The following is a 21,088-nucleotide window of genomic DNA, read 5'->3' as shown; positions in this document are numbered from 1 at the left end:
TTGAGCATCTGAAGAGCTCTTTTGCCTAGAAGAGTTTTAAAGGCCAAAAACGTATCACCTTTAAATTTCATATTATCGGAAAAGCGAAGAATAGGGATGTCCTCACTCAGCATTCACCCCTATGTATCTATTCCTATTAAAGAAAAAGTTAAATGTCATATCTAAAGATCCACTTTTATGGCCTCTGCAGAAAAGCGCCATTGCTTTGCTAGCTTGACAAAAGCCTGTGTACAGCCTGAACTGGCAAAAGAGTTAAACTGTCGTACAGACACACAGGTAGGGAGGTTGGGGGAGATTGAAACATACAGGAATATGTATTACAGTCTACAGAATCGGCTTCCAAACACACCCCCAAACCACTCAATACCTACCAGAGCATCCTGGAGCTAATCGTTACTGGAGGTCCTAGGAGACCCTTCCTTGTGGGAAGCTGAGCTGCTGAGCACTGGCCTTCAGCCAGCCCCATCCTGTGTCCCCCCTACCAGGGCCAAGGGTGTCAGCATCAAACGCTGAACTTGGTCCAGCAGAATGAGGAGCTTTGCCCATGCTGCAAAATGAAGATACACTGGGTCAGACCCATCACTCACATCCCTGCCACTGCTAGCCATTTTCCTCCACCATCTTCTCATTTGCAGCTTGTCTGTGCCTAAAGGCAGAGCAATCATCTGCCCTGAGCAGAAAAGAAAGCCGTGAAAGCTATAAACTTCCTAAACATCCCTCCTGCCAACACCTGTCATTCGCTTCTACATTTCCTATTTGCTCTGTTTTCATTTAAGGTATTATATGACTCAGACGAGGCCTCAACAGCTTCAAAAGAATTCCTGTCTCTGACTGCCTCAGCTTTATTAAAAGCAACTGAGCCATTGATCATCATCAGGAGGTGTAGTCTCAGGAGAAACGATATCATTTGTAAACAAATGATCCTGTGAACACAAACACTCCACCAGCCGCGGATAACAGGGAAACAAGTACGTGGTTGGGGAGGCGAGAAGCCCCCCCAGCACAGCGGCAGATCATCTTAGGGATAACAAAGAGAATCACACCTTTACGAGCAGCCCGGCTAACAAGAACATGCTTTTCCAAAGGCAGGGCAAGGGGGAGAAGTCATTTTCTTTTGCTGTTGTCAAGTGTCTAAAGGCAATTTCATGCCGCTGTCTTCAGAGGCGAGCACGCAAGACTGCTCATCCCTAATGTGACCAATTCCCTACCTTCAGAGAGGGTGGGTTTTTTTAGCTGACAGTTCCCATGCACGCCCTCGCGTGCTGCATTTCATGGCTGACCAACGTGTGAAGGCTGGAGAAGGGAATGCATGACTGCATGGCAACACCTGTGAAAAATCAAACTGTTTTCCTTCCCTTACCTCCAGCTAGCTACAAACAAGATCAGCCTGTCTGGGATACAAAACTTGCTTCTACAGAAACAAATTAATGAAGATCAGCACCATGGATTAGAGCACCTAGAGAGTGAAAGATGATACATAAAAGTCCGTTGAAGCATCTGTCGGGTACAATCACTCATTTTTCAGGAGCCGTGGACCAAATATCTATAAAAATAGGTAGGAAGACTTTTTAAAATAAATGCTTTCATATGAAAGATCAATGTTTCATATTGGAAAACTTAATGGACAACTCCTGGCAAACATTTAACATGAGTATGGTGGAAGCTCAACAGCTGCTGCTGCTAGAATGGAGCAGCTATTGTGCAATTCTGTTTTTTGGAAGAAAAAGGATGCTGAAATCTGCACCAGATGCCCCTGCATTCCCCAACCAAGAGCACATTTAGCATATCCGGTTTAACAGCACACAAATGATATGGAAGCCACCAAGAACCTGCAGAGGTCTGTCAAACAGAAAGTAGACATCTAACCAAGAATAGCCCCAGCAGAGCAGACACGGCCAGAATCCTCAGTACCTAGAAATAACAACTTAGTAAGGCAGTGTCCCTGAATCAGCTGGGGCAAGTGCCTGCTGTTCCAGGAAAGCTGCTTGGGAAAGTCCTCTTTAAAGAAATCACTGTGCATGGAGCAGGGAAACAAGAAACAACTTCACGTTATCCTCACTCTTGGGCAAATACATCGTGTGATCCATACGTGTCAGCTAGCCACCAAAAAGCCCAGCTGAGCTGATGCCTTGAGGTGAAATTTGGCTTGGTTAAGTTCATGCAGAGTATGTGTATCAGCAGCTCACTTGTTTTGGAGGGTGAGGGTGTTCATCAGTGTATAAAGGTGCCGAAAAGCACTGCCATGCGGTTCTTCAAAAGAAATGCTGTAGCAGCCGGCAAATTCAGGGCTCATCTAAACTCAAGCAGCTTCTCCAGGCGGTCTAGAGTTTCCTTTGAAGTATGTATCTATGAGCACATATGGTCCTGGAGCATATCCACACACATTCACCAGAAGGGAATGAGAGTGGGTGGAATACATAAGACTACCCCTAAGAAAGGGAGTAGGAAGAAGAGAGAATAAAAATCCTGGCATAAACAAACAGCTTCTATTTCTGGCCCTTCTGGTTGAACCCCTCCTCCACCCCGATGCCACTCTGCAAGATGCCTTGTTCAACTTCAGAGATAACGGGAGAAATAAAAAGCGCAAGACCACGCACTTTTACAGCCCAATTATGACCACTTACAAACATACTGTAAATCTATTCACTGCTTAACACACCAGGTACGTCCAGCAAATGCATTTGCTCAGTGTGTACCCAATGTAGCTTGATATTCTCCATGTAGCTTGAGCGTGCACATTCAAGCAATAAAAAAATTAAATAAGCCAAGTCTGGATTAGACTCAGTCCACAATAGCAAGGAAAAAAGAGTAATTATTGACAGTGGCTTGGTTAAGCTTAGAAAAGCTTAACGGAAAAGGATTTTTCCATAATTGCCATCTCTAACCTTTTATCCAAGCTCAGTGGGTACATTACCTAAGTCAGCAGGAAGTTTCGCCACTCCACATGAAATTAATAACGTTTATGGGCTGACCCATCGCCCACAGCCTTCTCAAAGCTTTTTAGAACAAGAGCTATGAAGATGTTTCTGTCCCTCCATCAGGAAACGGTCCGTATCACGCTTAGCTGCTTAAAACAAAACAACTGCTCCCCTCCCCGCCTTCAGCAGGCAGCAGTCTCTGAAGACCAAGCCTCCCTCTTACACATTCTCGGGAGTAAATTAACCTTACCTACTAATTACAGGAATAAAAAACAAGCTTCTCAACAGCAGCGCATCCCATCTGCTGACCCGCCAGTACCTCGCGGGGCGGCAGCTCCCGCACCACCAGGGTATCCCGCTTCCCTCGCCCCACATCGGGAGCTTCCCCGCTGCCCTCGGGGCAGCCGCCCCCTGTGCACCCAGACATCAGTCAGCTCTGACGTCTCTCCGTCCCGTCCATCCACCCACCTGCAGAACAGAGCTCACCGACGTTTAAAGGATGCATTTCAAATTTGTGCGCATGTAAAAGAGCTGCAGAGTGAACCTGCGAGAGCTTTCAGCCTGGCTTCGTGCTCTAGGTGTACGGAGAACAAGACAAACTAGTTTAACAAACGCTGACCCAGTTTCGCACAGGAAAGGGCCAAAACAGACATGAGAAGTTAAAATCTATTCCTTAAGAGATGCTGTTAATCTGTTTTGAAATGGCAAGCATGAAATATTTGAGTCTCCACGATAAAATACTAGGCGAGGGCTGAATGAAGCAGAACCAGGTCAGCACCCCGACTTAACAAAATTGTGTTGAAAACCATTAACAGGAATACCGCACACATGCTTCATAAGACAGAGCTCTCTTCAGTGTCACAGACCAAGAAGAGAACAAGAAAAATCAAGAGAAGGATAAACAAGGCTGGCTGGGAATAGATTGCCGCCTTTGAAATTTTAGTGGAACAGTTGGAGTAAGAAGCTGACTGCAGCTGAACTGAAAAATCACTATGTGTAGCTAGATTACTCATCTACTGTTAAACCAAATTAAAGTGTTCTTCCCACAGGCAAGGCTGAAGATTTCAGAAAAGCCATAATTTATAACTCGGGAAAGTTTAGAAGCAGGCTCTGCAAAACCGAAATGAATTTTGTACTTAATGGGCAGGAAAACAAAGGACAGATGAAACTTCCCGTTGCTCGATAGGACAGTAAATACTACACAGCACGCAGGAGGCGACGGAGCCCAGCAGCTGGTGAGCTGCATTAAAGGAGGGTTCACCCCATTCACATCCCAGGTACAACCCACCTTCCCTGCTCTGAAAATCACTGTTTCAAGCTGTTACACAGTAGCAGAAGCGGGGGAGGGGGGGGGAGGGAAGAAAAAAAGTAGATTTTCAGCAAGCGGGACCCTTATCGCAGCCAAAGTTAGGAAGCGCTATAAATATGAATTGATCCAGCTTGAATAGGTGATTCTCCTTAATGTTTTTTGTAATTAGGTAGTGAACTCATCTATAGGAAGCGCAAAAAGGGAGTGTGCAAGGCACAGGCCTTTCAGCAAAGCGCCGCAGTGAGTACTTTTGTCCAATTTATTTTCCAGGAGCGACCACACTTTGGATGGAAGCCCATTTCTAACAATTTATTTTTCATGTCTGGACAAGGCAATATAACTTCTACACAATTTAATCTCTTTGCTAATAGACTTAGCTGTTATAGCTGAAATACACAAGCTTAACAATAAGGCCAAAATACCCAGAATACTTAAAGCCAAGAAATGTGTTTGCTGGCGTTCGTTCAGGACAAGTAGAAGCAATTGACTAAAACGCCACAGACAGGGGAACTGCGGCGACGAGACCTGCCAAGAGGTTACATTGGACTCCACACAACTGCCTACAGAAGAACAACCGCTCCAAGCAGGACACAAAACCCGGCTATAAAAAAAAAAAGAAAAAGAACAACTTTAATCGCCGGCGAAGCTCCTCCAAAGGGCCAGGAAGCACCCGGGCGTCCCGACAGCTCGCCTTGGCTCTTTGGGCCAGCGCTACCCTAAAATTACAGGGACGCTGGGCCGAAAACCCCCGAGGATCATTGTGCCCATCACGTTTCCCCGCGCAGTTGTTTCGTTCTGCTTTCAAGCTGCAGTTCAGTGAACAGGCTGCAATTTACCTCTTCACCCTCACCCTCAAATTTGTTTGGATAAACAGGCTCTCCTTTGTTCCAGGCTGCTACTATATTTACACATTGTATTGTAAATCAGCCGGTACAAAGCAAGGCAGGCCCTTGAACGAAGACACTAGCATTTTTGTTCACAGCAAAATTAAACAAGTGAGAGGCACAGAACTCCATTTATAACCCCAGCCTGGAAACAATTGGTTTTTAGAAGGTGAGAGGTTTTAAAAAGTTTACTAAACGAACCTAGCCAGTAACAGAGTCTATAGAGTCAGCTCACAAACAAGTTCAAGGCTGTATAAATTGCCAAAGCAGCGTTATTTCTGAAGAGAACTTTAAACAGTTTAAAAGCTTGCTTTCTCGCTGTTTCAAGGGCCCAAGAATTATTGGCAAGTGATTTAGCTTTTATTGAGTACACAAATAGAGAGGAATTATTCACAGAGGAAGGGAATGAACTATTCACCATGTCTATTAAAGACAAGAGACCTAAATGGCATCCAGGAATTGCAGGATAAACATCAGGAAAAACTTCACGGTAGTTACAGTTGAGCATAAGAATAGACAGCTACGAAGTCTTCCCTGTCAGAGGTCTGGAGAAGAGGTTCAACAAGCACCTATAACAAATGGCTTAACTACAGCTGATTCTGCCTTGCAACAGAGGATGGACTCTGTATACGGCCTCTTCAGATCCCTCCCTAAACCCGTTTTCCATTATTTTAAATATTCTTTTAAATAAACTGAGTTTGCTGAGACCTCTCCCATGGGTTGATAGTTCAGTACAGCCCAGCAGAAAGGAGATCAAAAGTAATCATCATCTGATACATGCCCAGGTTTTCTGGAAAGTTATCATCACAGTCCCATAAATGAGTATGTATCCACAGTAAGAAAAAAATAAAATAACATTTGTGCTGCCTGATCCAAAGGCCAGGAATAAATCGCATCTGATGTTGTCTGCCGTCCAGACACGAGGCCCTCTGATGGGATGCTGTGGAGAAGCTTCAGCTGGACATATGCAGGATGTCATTCATCGCTGCCGACAGCCCTGCACCCTTCATAAACACCAAGCTTAAAAAAATTAATCCCAAGTCTCAAACGTAAGTTTGAGTGGCAAAAATATTTTTATTCCTTTGATTAATTTAAGCGGGGGAGGGGCAGAGACATTATGGATTTGGGTTTAAAAGCTTTTTGCCCTGATTACAAGAAGTATGTTAAAATAAGAAGTCTACAGACTCCTTTCGGTACATCTACCATCTGTGGTCCAGAGAAACTCTACATTTGAGGAGTTTCAGATCAAAAAGAAAAAAATTCAGGAGAGAGAGCGCACAGCCCTTTTTGATGTTTTGGAAGCCATCACTGTCCACATTGTAATTCTGACATGATCTGATGGTCCATGTTTACCCTCAGCAGCAAAAGCAGGAAAGGGAAGATGGGTTACAAGTTCCCACTCGCTCTGGTCCCTTCAGAGGCCAGAAAGCATTTGCTGAGCACGATAAAGGGAAGCTCGACCTCTGCTTCGCCACCGGCCCCAGCAGCACCGCAGTCAGCTGCCGTCGTTTCTTCCCTCAGGTCTCCCCAGGCATAAGAGGTGCAACAAGGCGACCAAGTCGTTGTGCCCTCGGCCACAAAATAAAAATAGTAATCTGATGTGGTTGTGAGCATGACGACTGCCCCCTGAAGCCCTCGGAGCAGCCGGCTCCCACCGGCACGAGGGCAGCCCTGTCTTCTGGTGGGGAAGGAGGCAGAGATGTGCTGCCATGGCTGGTTGGAAGCACTGGGGACCTCCATGGCCAAACCCTTCTCCCAGGCGCTGCACGCATCCCTGCCAGGGGAGCACAGCTCGAATGATGCCTCCCACGAGCCTCCTCAGACCCTGACTGCCTCACATTGTCCCCCGTGCCCTGCCCTGTGCTTCCAGCCCTGCCTCTTGCCAAGTGATCTACCCTTTATTCCGCTTCTCCGTCTTCAAACACATCATTAGGAGGTTAATCAGCACTGGAGTGCTTCCCTGACTGCCAAGCATCACTCGGAGCACGACCAGGTCTTTGCCCTCTCTCCTCCCTCTTGTCAGCTGCCCTTCTCTCTCTGAGCAGTGTTTCATATGGGGACTCTTTGCTTTCATCCTTTTCACCTGAAGATGCCATAAAACATGGAGAGCGCACCTCATGGGACAAGGGACACTCTCACCTGAAGCCAGATCTGTTTGTGCCCTGGGCCAACACAGGCTGTATGGAAATGACGTTCGAGGGAGTGAAAAGAAGCCAACAATCCACAAGCATCTGAGGGTCTGGAAACCCTGTAATTTGTGCCGTGAAGAGAGATTACAGCCCATCTGTCCCGGCCGGAGTACAAAGGAATTCAGAGTGACTTGTGCTCCCCCTCCTCGCCTCCCCCAGCCCCCTGCTTAGCCGAATAACTACAGCCAATCTATGTAACCGTGTCCTTAACTTGTTGACATAATCTGCCACTTTGCCGCTGCTGCAGCCTTCGCAGGGGCCCGGGCACTGCACTTGGGAAACCATACGTTATCCAAAATCCTCTCCTGAAATCTGGCGTGACACGGGCTTTTCCTATGGTTTAGTCTGAGCCTGAGCTGATGGGCTCCGAGTGCTCCACCACCAAGATTTATTTTCCTGCTTGGAGATAACACTGCTGAAACATCTGTAAAAACAAATCCATACACTTTAATATTAAGCCCTCGCACTAAGTATTAAAGTGACATTGCCAGATGAAAGAGACCGCAATATGTATTTTTAATACCCCATTTTAAACTCCCACTCAGATTATTACCCGTGAAAGAGATTTTAATATCTATTCTTTGACTTCGGTGTGTGACACCTGCCCGTCCTCCATTTTTTGCCCTATTTTTGCTCCACGTAGGTGACACTTATCAAGGCCCACCCGGTGTTTTACTAAGCTCTGGTCTGAAGGCAGTGGAGGTCGGGGGGACCCACAGGCCACCCACCGAGGGCTGGGACAATGCGCGCCCGTGACTCCCAGAGACACACGGCACAGGAAAACCGGGAGGCAGATGTCCCACAGGGAGGGAAGGCACTGCCGTCCCAGCGGCAGCACGGCCCCAGCTTCCCACCGCCCGAGCATCCCTCGCTGCGGACACCAGCTGCTCCTCTGGCAGCACCTGGGCACTGCCGCTCACTGCCACCGCGGGACGGGAACAGGTAGTGAGATCTCATAACGATGGGCAACTCACACTGTCACTTCTCGTTTTTGTAATTTCTTATTCTGACAAGCAGGGGCAAATTTGACCAAAAAAGGCTCCTAATAGCAAGACCATACTGAGTCCGGAACAAAGAAAAATGTGCTTAAAAGCTCTCAACAAATATCGCTGTGGTGCACACAGACAATAAGGAGCTGTAAGAAGCTTTTCCGTCTAACATGTCTTTGACTATAGGGTGACTAAAAACCAGAGCAAAATCATTTAGCAAAAAAACCCTCAAAAATCAAAACAAGCAAACATCCCCCAACAATATCCCTCCAAAGACACAAAGAAATAACTCGGTGCCTTTTTTGTCCTGAAATAAAGGCAGGCAAGAAGAAAGTGCGGCTGCCCCTGGAAGTGCTGTGAGCGGGAACGGCCGGAGGACGTGACAAAAGGGACCCGGCGCCCGCGATGCCACCGCCTCAGCCCTGCGCCCAACAAGTTCCCTCAGCTACTCTGGGTCTTGGTCTCCACATCTGCAGAGTGGGGATAATAACAGGTCTTTACATCACAGGGGTGTTACAAAGATCAATTAGTTAATGCCTGAAAAGCGCTTTGAAGATATAGCAGGTGGTGAGTATTATTATGCAAATAACATGATTTAAGAAAATCACAAGTGCTGGATTAATACTAATCCCTTTGATATTTAAAAGGCACCATTTTTTCATATTTTAAAGCAGCGAGCGTTTATGTTATAGCTTTCCACGGCTCCTGCGATAACAATTTTTTAACCTTTTCGTATGGCTCAATACATAAAACTCCTCTGCAGACATCTTCACAAAATCCGATCTCGACTGAAAGCTAGGAGTAGTGGAAGAAATTATGCATGTTGATGAACTGGATAACTAGATCCTATGCAGGAATATTTCTCAGAGGATAGAATGTCACAGGCCTAACTTACTGTAACAAACATTGCAGAGCCTTCCTGGTTTAGGGCTTTTTTTGGAAGCACACTAATTTCACGCATAGAGGCATTTGTAAAACAATATAGCTGCTACCTAATTATGCCACTTTATGTGGTGGAAAAAGCGGAGAAAGAGAGAAGGATATGGTTCATTCACTTCTTCCAAGGCTGCTTATCTGAATTGTAAAAAAAGAAAATAAAAAAAAAATAAAAAATGTCTAAGGACCTCATTTAGCGGTCTCACAAGAGATCAGGTCATTGCAATGGCTGCTTCAATGCCCAGCAAGTGGCCGCACAACCACCGCTGGTTTCGGTGGGCGCAGGGAGCGGGGCAGGTGGCCACAAGCCAGCTCAGGCACACATCCCTGCTGAAAGCTTGCGGACTCGCAATGGGAGACGGGCAAACACGAGTCCACAAGCGAGCCGAGGTGGGATCTGGATGAAGAACCTGAGGCGAGCAGCAGTGTCAGAATCCAAGGAGAGAGCACAGCCAAGACCAGCCATCCCTCTGGTCTCCTGCCTGGCCTTTGCCAGACCTCTCTGTGAGAGCAAGACATCCCACCCAGCGCCCACAGCCTCCCCGCGCTTCCAGGACTTCCACTGCCACGTTCCCTTTCCATGAGGAAGCCTGTTTCTTGTCTCCTGCACCGTAAAATCTAGCGCAAACCAGCTGGTGCGTTCGGTCTAGGAATCTGTACAATATTGCCGCGGTTAAAAACAGCTTAATATTAACCCCCTCTGGAATGCATGCCTGAAATTGATGTTAATGAAACAAGATCAGATATTAATATTCTGCACAGCCGGTTCCTCAAGCTGTGCTGTAGGGTCAAATCAAATCTTTTCCCAAGTCAACGCACAAAATACAAATAGAGGGTGGCAGGTAGTATTGACGTGGGAGGAAGCAGCAGGAGCATTTTAAAACTTTAGAAGCTCTGAAGTTTGCAGCTATAGGCAGCTGCGCTTCCTCTCCTGCCACTTCTCCCACAGCAGCCATATTAATAGCTATTCAATACAGTAATAGGATCCAAGCTTTACGCTTAGTTGTTTGGGCTTTTTTAATCTCCTGGTCAATATTAAAAGCATTTGGATGCTCTTTAGGGGAGAGGAATGATTTTGCACTCCAGGAACAGCGAGGCATTTGCAGCGCTCCCGAGGAACGCTGGTAGAGGATTTCCTTCACGTGCCTCTGCTCATGATTGATGTGGTGACACTTTATTTTAATCGGACCCAGTTGTACAGACTCACAATTTAATTTTCTTGTGTAAACATCCACTCGGTGTAATCTTAGTGTGTTCTTGTTAGTTGAAGTTATACAATTTATGTACAATATAAGTCCAAACCACCACCTGAGGGTCATTCTTCAGCCAGGAGGAGACCCTAGAGGGTCCTTTGCACACACGATTTCTACTCCTGGATCTGCCAGGCCTGGGGGATAAACCCCCAGTCCTGATCCTGGGCAAATAAGTACACCCTCGTCCTTCACTTTGCTCTCCTGGAAAATGGTAGCCAGCTCCTTTTCTGAAAAAGGATCTAACGACGAAGAACTCCCAAGTGGGAGCATGAAGCAGCATCATGCTTTTTCCACCTTCACAGGGGATCAAATCCCCCTTTCTTTCTAATCTAAAGGAGAAAGTGAATTTCTCTCTCAAAAGTACACCCTGCCCGCAGGCAGCTTGAGGTTTGGTGTGCTCCATCTCCACACCTTCGGTTAATTCATCTTTTCTGTATGTTTTGAGTTTGCACAACTGCTCACTTGAGGAAAGCAATCTGATTTTCTTGTAATCAGCTATTCAGTTTGAGGTACGTGGGTCCACCTTATTTAAGTAGGACACAGATATTAGTAACTAGAATTAGAAACAGGAAAAATATTAAAGCATTCTCAAAACTTTCACATCTGCAGCCTCATCACACCAAAGAGATAAAACCCAACCCAGAGGCCATCTAGTTTTTTTATCCCTTGCTTCAAACAGCCAAATAATATGAAGCGGCTGTAAGGATTGCTCCCATTAGCCAACCTTCCCAGTACTCAGCAATATGCTGCCAGATTTCTCCAGAAGAAAGGACGAAAAAGAAACATATTGTCCTCACTATACTCAGCATACACAATCCGAAGGAAAAAAGAACCATCTTTAAACTCTGCAAAAAAAGGAGCTATTGTAACTGTGACAGAGAGGTAGGTAAGACATTGTCTTCTCTGACCACAGAGCAAGAGGAAAGCCATTCAAACAGCCACTCAGGGGACAAAAAATAAATAAAAATCTGCATTCCTACATGCCTTGCTGATCTTTGCACAATGTAAGCCACGAAGGTACAGTCTGTCCCACTGACTATGGCTGCCTTTTCTTCCCCAGGAGATGGGGAGAGAATGGGAACGGGTATGTACTAAAAAGAAGGTTACTCTGATGATTTGTAGTTCAGCCACAAAGCTTCCAGACTGCTTATCTCCTGCCTTTGGTACGATCTGCATCGCATGTGTAATTGCATTTACCTGGACAGCTTTAACCTCATTAACGATTCACAGGTAAAAAGCAGATGCTGAGTCAAATCTCACAAAGCAGTCACTGCTTCACGGGGGCTAAGGTAAGCAGAAGGCTACCTCAACTCCTCGCCTCTCTTAGGTTTGCAAAGAAGATATTCATAATTTCACTCAGAAAAAAAAAAAAAAAAGAAAAAAGTCAATTGAGGTGAGGTTTATTTGAACTACAGAGGAAAAAAAGTTACTGTGTGGTTTGGGATGTTTGATCTCATGCTTTATTGAAGAACAACTATTTAAAAAGAAATTATTCCAAGAATACATCATCCTTTCCTTGTGGCTAATATATACATATATATAGAATTTACTCAAACTGTAGTATTTTCTGTCCTTTCAGGTAAACATAAGAGCTTAACATTAAATCTGTATTAGAAAAAATAATAAATTACTCAGCTCATGCAGTCAAGGGACTACAAGTACAGCCAAACTAGCCCCTTACAGCTGAGTTCACTGCTCTGAATTTGGCACAAGTACAACTGAAATATTCCAGAAGACAGAAATGTTACATTCTTTCAGGTGTTTTGAGTTAACATTTATGTTACTCAAGGAATTTCTATTAAAAAAGCCCTACCTTCAGCGAGTTTCAAAACCTTCACTTGGGAAACATGAAGGGAAAGTTTTCACATAACAGAGCATATTTTCCTTTAAAAACACATCAGTTGTAACTATAAAATATATTACACATGTTGTATAGAATACATACAATTTATTTTTTATTTTAAATAACCGAGACCCTGTTTCTGAAAAGGAGTAGAGAGCACTCCACGCATATAGCTACTTTTATGAAGTGTTAAGAAATCTGTGAAGGAGAACAGCCCTGGGTTATAATACTGCCTTTCGAAGCATGACAAGGGAGTGAAATTGCTAATGAAGGGTCTTCTTCTGGGACGGGTGGGCTCCAGCTTTCTACTTGTGCTGCCACACGCCTGAGCTTTAAATGGAAGTTGTGTTTCTGCTCCCGGCCTCATTAGATTATAATTCGACTGTTGATTTGAATTCCTGCAAGCCTCGTACACTCGGGACCTGCCCTCTCTCATTTGGAGGAGATCACATAATGGTTATTCCTCTTTACAGCCGCGCCATCCCCTTGTAGCTGAGCCTCCGGGTCGATAACCTCAGGTCGAGTTTTCACATTTAACAAATTTACCTATTGCTCAATTGGCAAAGGCTGTTCAGTAACTGGGCTGGAGCTAAATATATTAAGTGTTAACCATTTCTTTATCAACTTTTTAAAGTCACATTTTTTAATAGTTGCCTACACGTCTCTCCTTGAGCAAATACACAAATCTGCGTATCCTGTTGCAGCCATAGTACCCTGCGGACTGCTGTGTACCCACCATTCCAGCCTCCAGACCCACGGTTTCCAAATCAAACCAAAAAACATCACGGTAGCAACTGGAAATCCTTCTAAGATTCCTCCAAGAGCCTAACAAAGGTAAGAACCCTCATACTCAGGTAAAGTCTGCTTCAAAGTTCTTTTTTTATATGTGAAGAAATTTGTCTATACTTCTTCCACCCCATCCTTGATATTTTGATTTTTTTTTTCACTCCCGTAAGCAATAAAACATCTTTACGTTCAATACACGAATAGTGGAGTGTTTTTTTAAAGCCTCACATTTTACAAGGTTTTCCTAAAGCTTCTTAAGAATGTGAATGATCTGTGCAATAGCTCCATACATTAAAACACAACTTGGGTGTACCAATCTCATTCTCTCCCTTTATTCATTGCTTAAAGAGCTACGAGCCATCCTGGGATGCCTTGCACTAGGAGGGAAGGTACATAACTAATTTCCTAACTGCTGTTTACTTTGCATACCTTGTGGGCAGAAGTTGGCAAGAAAGGACTGGAAGCTGTTTGCTTTGAAATTATCACCCCATTTACAAGATTCAAGAGCAAAGTCTTCTAAAATGAGGTAAGAGGGAAAAGGAAATGACTATGTGCATGGTTAACACTACGGAGTACGCCAGCAGTGCACGGGAGGTCATTAACTCGGAAAGAAAACCAACAGGTACTGAGAAAGCTCCCCCACAAAGCACATACGGACACGATATTTAGGGCACCCATAGAGAATAAAGGCACTAGCCAGTTCTATGCAAACCGGCTGTATTCAGCTGAAAGCCACCTCATATTATTCCCAATGGAAGCCAAGCTACACGGGGGCATGGCTGCTATTGAAAGCACAAGATGAACACCTGAACTTTGTTTGCAAAATTCTCCTCTTCCCTGACTAATAAGGCCACCCAGGAGGGGATGGGCAGGAAAAGAAGAGAGCTACAGACACAGGCGGGGCTTGGTAACACAAAGAATTTGGCAACAAAATTAGTTTAAGTAGGTCTTGAATTTTTTTTTTTTTTTGGCCTTCCAGCTTCTCAATCCAACATTGCAAAATAACGTGCTTGCAGGGCCCTGCTGTGAAACACATCAGATATGCAGTGAAACCTCTAAATATTTTTCTTTTTTTCCCCCAAAGCCATATAACAACTACATATAATCTAGCATAATGCCAGATGAGCTCTCCTGTCCAGTTCATAGCTCCACAAAACACTCATGGTAGCACAACGAAGCAGCTCTCGGCCAACGATGGCAGGAATTACTTACAGCAGAGCTGCCACCAAAGACTTCCTATCACCAAATGCTGGGCTGTGCACGCTCCGAACCCACTCGGAACAGAAACGCTGCCCTGTGCCAAGTCCTCTCGTGGGTACGGAGAGCCTGATGTGAAAGTACTTTGTAGAAGGCTTTGCTCAAGTCCGGAAATCTGGGGCTGCAGGTCTGCTTTTGCATAGGGGCTTTTGGGGAGAGGACATAGGACAGCTTGCAGACGTAGGAATGCTGCAGCATCCACTTGCCCTACTTATATATGACAAAACTACCACTAAATTGTATTTTTGATCTACAGATTCCCCAAAATTCCCCCTCAAAGAGGCAATACCAAAATAAAAAACATAAAAAGAGAGATCAGAGAGAAAGGAAATTACTTGCTAAAGGCAGAAACAAAACCAGAACGCATGAAGTCCTCAGTCAAGAAACCTACGGTGTATAGCAGAGAGGGCACTTTAGGCACCAAACCCACACACAAAGCAGCCCAGACTTCTGGTATTCCAGCAGATACGCCTGTTTTGTCTGACCGATGCCAATGAATTATTAGCACGGTGTAGAAGCATCTCAGTTTGGGACAGAGACACAGCAGCAAACAACCGGCCTTGCCAAGTTACTGTACACGAGAGGCGTGAGTAAAACAGAAAAGTCTGTGAGAAGGAGGGAAAGGAAGCATGTACATAGCCATTTCTGGCCACAAATTTACCAGTCTCTTCTTTTCCCAACAAGCTGAGTAATAACGTACAGGAACTCTTCAGTGCTGCCTCATTCAAGAGCTCCTAACTTCCAAGGCTGCTAAACCCTCTTCTGATATCAGAGCTGCCGTTCGAGTATAATTCAAGTAGATTAATTATGCCACAGACAACAAAAAAACGCAGGCTGCCTCTTCAAATTATCAGTAGGCAAAAATACCGTGAAGAGTTTAGTTTCAAGGATGCTGTTTACATTTACTCACTTATTTTACAGGCCTCGAGATCAAAACGAAAAGATAATAACTAATTGCTACAACTGGGAAAAGTAAATTGGAAAGTCCTTACCGAGTACACCTGTACACAATAATTTGAACAGCGGCGGTATAAGCAACACAGATTGCAAAAGTGCAATTAGAGAAGTGGAAAGCGTTACTCTGAGCAATTGAGATACTATGTTTTGATAACTAAGTTACCTTGGAGATGATTCACACGCACAAGTTGCTTAATGTCATTTTACACTACAGGTCCAGGAGGTACAAAAATTTGCATAAAAATCACTATTAAATCAGACATGTCCAGGACAGTTACAAAGTAAATACATTTTCATGCCAGATTACTGCACTAAAGTCGAGGCCATAATATTTCAACCGAAGCCCAAAGCATGTAAACCCCACGCGGCCACCGCTCTTGTTGATGCACCAAGCCAACCGCACCGCAGTGCTCTACAAGAGGACCCCCTCCTTCTCAAGTGAGCAAGATGCTGCTTTGGAAGAAGAAAGGGAGGTTAAAAAAACAAACAAACAAAAAAAACCACACAACACAAAAAACCAAAAACAAAACCCATAAAACCTCAGTCCAAATAAGTTCTTAGCCCACCTGAGCAGCACGACTGCCGCTAGTGAAAGGGACTTCTTGGGGCTCAGGCTTCTGTGCAAATAGCTTCCAGGATGAAGTGCCTTTTGACGTGTACTTGTTCCTGCTGGGAGAGACACAGAAAAGATGCTTCAGAGAAGACATAAGACAAGGGATTGGGCAACACGTGCCATCACAGAGAAATAGCGCGCTCAGCGGGTTTATGGGTACCCCCTAAGCAAGGACTCATTTTGGGGCTGGCATCTCAAGACACTGTAGAAAATGTCTCGTTTTCATCTATGTAAATGCAAGAGGGGGAGGAGTAAAGAAGGTGAAATCTATTGATTTCACACTGAATACAGCAATTGAAGATTTAAAGATGGGTCATAACAGCCACCAAACACCAAATCCACAGGATATCAAAATATATAGGCCAAATAGATGACAAATTAGTTAACTGAAAGACCTCAAAAAAGTTGTCACCACTAAGTAACGCCACCATGCAACTGCAATGCTCCTTTTGCAGTTCACAGTGACTGGAATTATGGTCTGTATTACCTAACTGTTTTACTAGCTACCTGGAAAAAAGTATGTCCTTGGTGGTAAAATTAACGGATTATATGGTTTAGTAGCATGATAAATAAAAATAGAAAGGAAGTAATACACAGTTATCTCAATTACTCATCAAGTTGGGCTCATTCCAGCCCAAATAGTCTTAAGATACCTGAACGCAGATCTACGTGCCCAGTAATAAGGAACGCAGGTAAGGTTTGCGTAATCAGAGGACCATGACCTTAACAAGCAAGGAGACCAAAAGGGATACAGAGATCATCACAGCCATGCAACTAAGCATCATGCTCGGAGCTTCTGTTGGTATTAAAAGGGTTAATGTTGTTCATGGATGCAAAGATATGACAGCGAACGGAAATACTGAATGGGGTCAGACGGGGTATGCAGTGGTAATGAATGACACTGAAATACTGCGTGCAGCCCCATGGTTGATGCTCAAAAAAAAAAGATGTTGAAAATTAGAGAACATGCAGAGCAGAGGCGCAAAAACAATTAGCATCCAGAGGGGGGAAAAAAGCATTATGTATAATCAGATTTAAAGATTCAGTCCTTCTGATAAGCCACACAGACAACTGACAGCTTGCTTGATCATCTTTGAGCAAAAAATAAGCAATAAAAAACGCTTTAATAGAGCCACAAGAAGACTTGAAAGGGACCAACAGATGCAAGTCAAAAGTATAGAAGGCTCCTATTAGAAATGAGATCTAAATCTGAACAGGGAGAAACAAACAGGAACAACGTTCTTAAAGATGGATTCTCATTTTCTCAGTATTTTCAGGATAAGATATGCTTTAGCCCAAGGGTTTGTTCAGCCCATGAGCAACAGCCGAGTGAGATGGTCAAACAACTGCAAGACTTGATGGCTCCTCTGAATGACAGTCTCCAAAAAAAATAACCAAACCCCAAACAAAACCACACACCCAACCAAAAAACCCTCAAACAAAAAAAAAAGCAAGCCACCCCAAACACAAAAACAACCCCAAAAGAGTATTGCCCTGCATTTTCACTAATGCTACTGAACACTGAATTAAATGCACAATGGACTGTGAAATGCTTCCAGATCTTCCCCCAGCTAAATGTCAAATGAAGAGGTCATCTGTTAATAAACATAATCTCTCTGGAGTTTTATACAATGTAATAATAAGTAAACTCCTACCATACCACCATTTAGTGCTACGGGATTGCGAAGGCAAGTGAAGTCTTTTGGGTTTTCATCTCAACAGCTTGGGTGGGCAGAAGGAGACAACATCTGGAGCACACGGCAGATATATATATTTCCAGTCACGAAGCCAGCTTCGTGGTTGTAGAGTTATTGACTCTTGAAAAACTTCTTCAGAGTACTCACAAAGACACTTCCTGCCTGAGTAAAAGCATTTCAGACAAAACCACCTCCATTTAGCATGTTTGGGAGGAAAAACAAACATCCCAAAAGCCACCCATTTCAGTTGCTTTTCTAGGTTTGTAAGTTATACAAGTATGAGTGATATGCATGCGTCTCAATCCCAACTACAGTTCACACAGGCTGTTAATCAGTTCATGAGCGGAAAAAGGTCCAATTGCTGATGATGTGAATCAAAATAGCACAGGAAAACTTTTTAAAGCTTTTTCTTTTTAACTACTTACTAATCCCACAAGACTGGAAATAGAAGAGGTTAAACTCTTGCTTTCATTGCAACAGGCCCAACATTAAGTTCATTGCAACCATACTGATTAAATGAACACAGCACGTAAGTTCAACACATGTTGTGGCAACATATTAAGGAAGGACAAATTAACGGTCTTCTGATGTATTTAAGAGAGAAGCTGCATATTTTGGACCTCCAATTGCAATGAGCATAACCAGATCCATTAAAGGGAAGCGACTAACTATTACAAGCTGAAGGAAACCACAGCCTACTACTATTAACCATTCCAAGCACTATATGTCTTCAGGAAAGAAGCTTTTATTTGCTGTGTATGCCTAGGCTAAGTCCAAGCCAACGATTATTAAATTGTATTTCTGATTCAGGATAGGAGACCTCACCTCATATTTCAGTTGCACCCTTTTTGCCAAATCAATGTGTTTCACTTTTTCTGCCCTTTACTTTCTTTTATGGCTGCATACATCTGAATAATCACCATTTTCCCACTGGGCAAACATTGGTTAAAGGACTCATCCTTCATAAATTCTAAATAGTAATGCACCTAGGAAGGTAAAGAGCTAGATCTTCTTTATATACAGCTCTTACATACACCTGTCAGAAAGCGGTACTATCTCTTCTTAAACTATCTAGAAGATAAACAAGAGCCCCAGGGAAAAGGATGCGAAGAATTCACTTCTGAAATTTCTACATATTTAAAGCACAGTCAATTACTATAGACAGAAGGTTAAGCTTGAAATGTGAGAAATCTTGATTTCTGCATCACTTCTCCAGGAGACCCAGCTACCACCCAAACGATCCCTCCAGACACAGGAAGATTTATGTCAGGTTTATGAGAGCTTCCTTCGATCCAAATCGACACGAAGATCTAATCCAGTTTAACCAGAAATATGCTAGCCAGGTCTATTCAGCAATAAGGATGAACGTAGCTTGTTCTAATAAGGCAAAATCCGTAACAATTCAGTTGAAGTGCTAAAAATACCATGGATTTTTATTTAAAGTCACATTGATCACGGGCAGTTCCGATGTACTTAACCTGGCAGAGAGCTCCTAACAGGTCTCCCTGTGCAGGTCCAGCACAGCAGCAGGGGAAGGACAGCTGAGGGGAAAGCTTCTCCACAGCTTCCTGCTTCATTGCAGGTCTGAGAAGGCTTTTAAACAACTTTAACGGAAAGAAAGAAAGATGACATATCTGCAACAAAGAAAACTGTGACTGTCAAGTAATACAAAATCCATTCAGTGCAAGATGCTCCCACTTTTTACCCGTGGCCTTAAATTAGTGATGCTAGTTAACAAGAAAAGCAAGCGAAACACTAGAAATAAGGTCTTCATTAGGTAACTAACTTTTTGGAGAAGACACACTTCCATCAAATAAATCATAACTCCTAATTTCACTTGTTTCCAGGACGGCAAAGCTGTTTGCCCTAGGGCAGGTGGTGGAAGAGGGCATGTCGAACATGACCCCGGAAAGGCAGAAACTTGGAAGCTAACCACAAAGGTGGAGCCAGGTTGGAAATGCCTTAGAAGGCACTGTCCGCTGTTGAGCGCCGAAGCTCCCAAGCCCAGAAAGCTTCTCATGGAGCTAATCATCAATCCAGACCGGCGCCGGCTCCCAGAAGCCAAATTCCAAAGAGAAACCAAGCGTACCAACAAGCACGTGGCTGGTGACCACGCCTCTGCTGACACATTCCTGGGGACAGACTCTGTCCCGTGTTATGGCAGCCTCAGACTGAGCAATTGAGCAGGGGCTGGTCATCAAGTTTGCTCTAGGAATTTTTTTTAATCATCATTACTAACATTTGTTAAGCACAGGCACTCCTGGACGTTACGTCAAGAAGTCAGTCTTCCTTCAACCATCTGAGAAGGAAAGAAACTTAGCGAGATCTAAAAGTTAAATATTACCAGAGACTTCACTGCAGAGACAGAAATGAGAAACGCTTAATTTTAACAGATAAACAATTTGCTATCTGCCTTGAGAAAATAAGTCCTAAGCCCACAAGGTCCCTTGAACAGTTCTCCAGTCTGCCCTGCCGCTCCAGGGCAAGCATGTGCCCTCCCCCTGCTCCACCCATCTTCTGGGGCCTCCAGGAGCAAGGACTCCATGGCCTCTTTTTGTAGCCAGATGCGAGCAGTTTTGTAGACAGTTAGAGAGCTTTTTCTAACACTAAGCCACTGATGGTTAGATAAAATGGCTATCTTAACTTCTTATTTCCACTTTGCCGACATGAATTTTGACCAAGCAAAGAGCAGGAGGTTAAACCATTTACTATCCAAATACTGGTGGTTTGTTTTTTTTTTTAAACTGACACCCCCTCAATGACTTACTCAGGCTGTGTTGGTCTATTTTATTTTTTTTTAACAAGGATTAACAGACCAACGTCAAGTCCAAGCCAGCCTCACACTTAAACAAAACTCTTAAAAGTAATACTGCTCAAATTCTAGTTATCCCTGGCTTTATTATAACTAATAGTGACTTTTTAAAAAGTTTTTTTATTCTAATGGTAGCTATTTAAATAGAAGAGGACCCCCCACACACACTATAAGCTGAGCTTCACAACTTCCCGTGGTACATGAGAAAACCTGCCAGAAAAGCCAAAATAAATATCCACTACTGCACTGAGCTAAAAGATAAAGGTAAAGAAGTAGGAGGAACGCCACATTGAGGTTGTTTGTTTACTTAATTCCATCTTAATTATTTAGACTCTCATCTCACTAACAGCTGTGCAGGTGCTAACTTTACTTCAAGAAGGACCTACAGTTTTTGTTTGCATAAATCAAGTACGTTTAATCAAGTGCACATTAGCTCATCAACACATTGGATCTGATGAGGAATTGCATAAGTGACAATGCCAAGCTATTTTGGTGAATATTCATTATATCTCTGTGAAACAGTCTGACTGGAGGAAAGTGAGAACAAAATGACAGTAAAAGAACGGTAGCAATTACTTTACTAGCAGTTAACATTGCCATTAACTGCTTGCTGGCAAGAGCTTAAAGTTGCAAACCCCAATTTAA

At 43.8% G+C, this 21,088-nt stretch overlaps 1 protein-coding gene across 5 annotated transcripts in view; it reads right to left on the bottom strand.

Moving 5' to 3' along the window:
* Positions 1-21,088, bottom strand: part of PLXNB2 (plexin B2) — a 260,188-nt gene that overhangs the window by 235,633 nt on the left and 3,467 nt on the right. For 3 of the 5 annotated variants that reach the window (XM_063323324.1, XM_063323328.1, XM_063323325.1), the window contains exon 2: positions 15,888-15,990. The gene's annotated coding sequence lies outside the window, so the exon portion shown is untranslated. The remainder of the gene's footprint in view (positions 1-15,887; positions 15,991-21,088) is intronic. The other 2 variants (XM_063323326.1, XM_063323327.1) reach the window with 1 other exon arrangement.

The sequence above is a fragment of the Chroicocephalus ridibundus genome, chromosome 1 (assembly GCF_963924245.1).
Source record: "Chroicocephalus ridibundus chromosome 1, bChrRid1.1, whole genome shotgun sequence".
NCBI classification, from domain to species: Eukaryota; Metazoa; Chordata; class Aves; order Charadriiformes; family Laridae; genus Chroicocephalus; species Chroicocephalus ridibundus.
The sequence above is the reverse complement of the archived record's forward strand: the minus strand, read 5'-3'. Positions and strand labels throughout refer to the sequence as shown.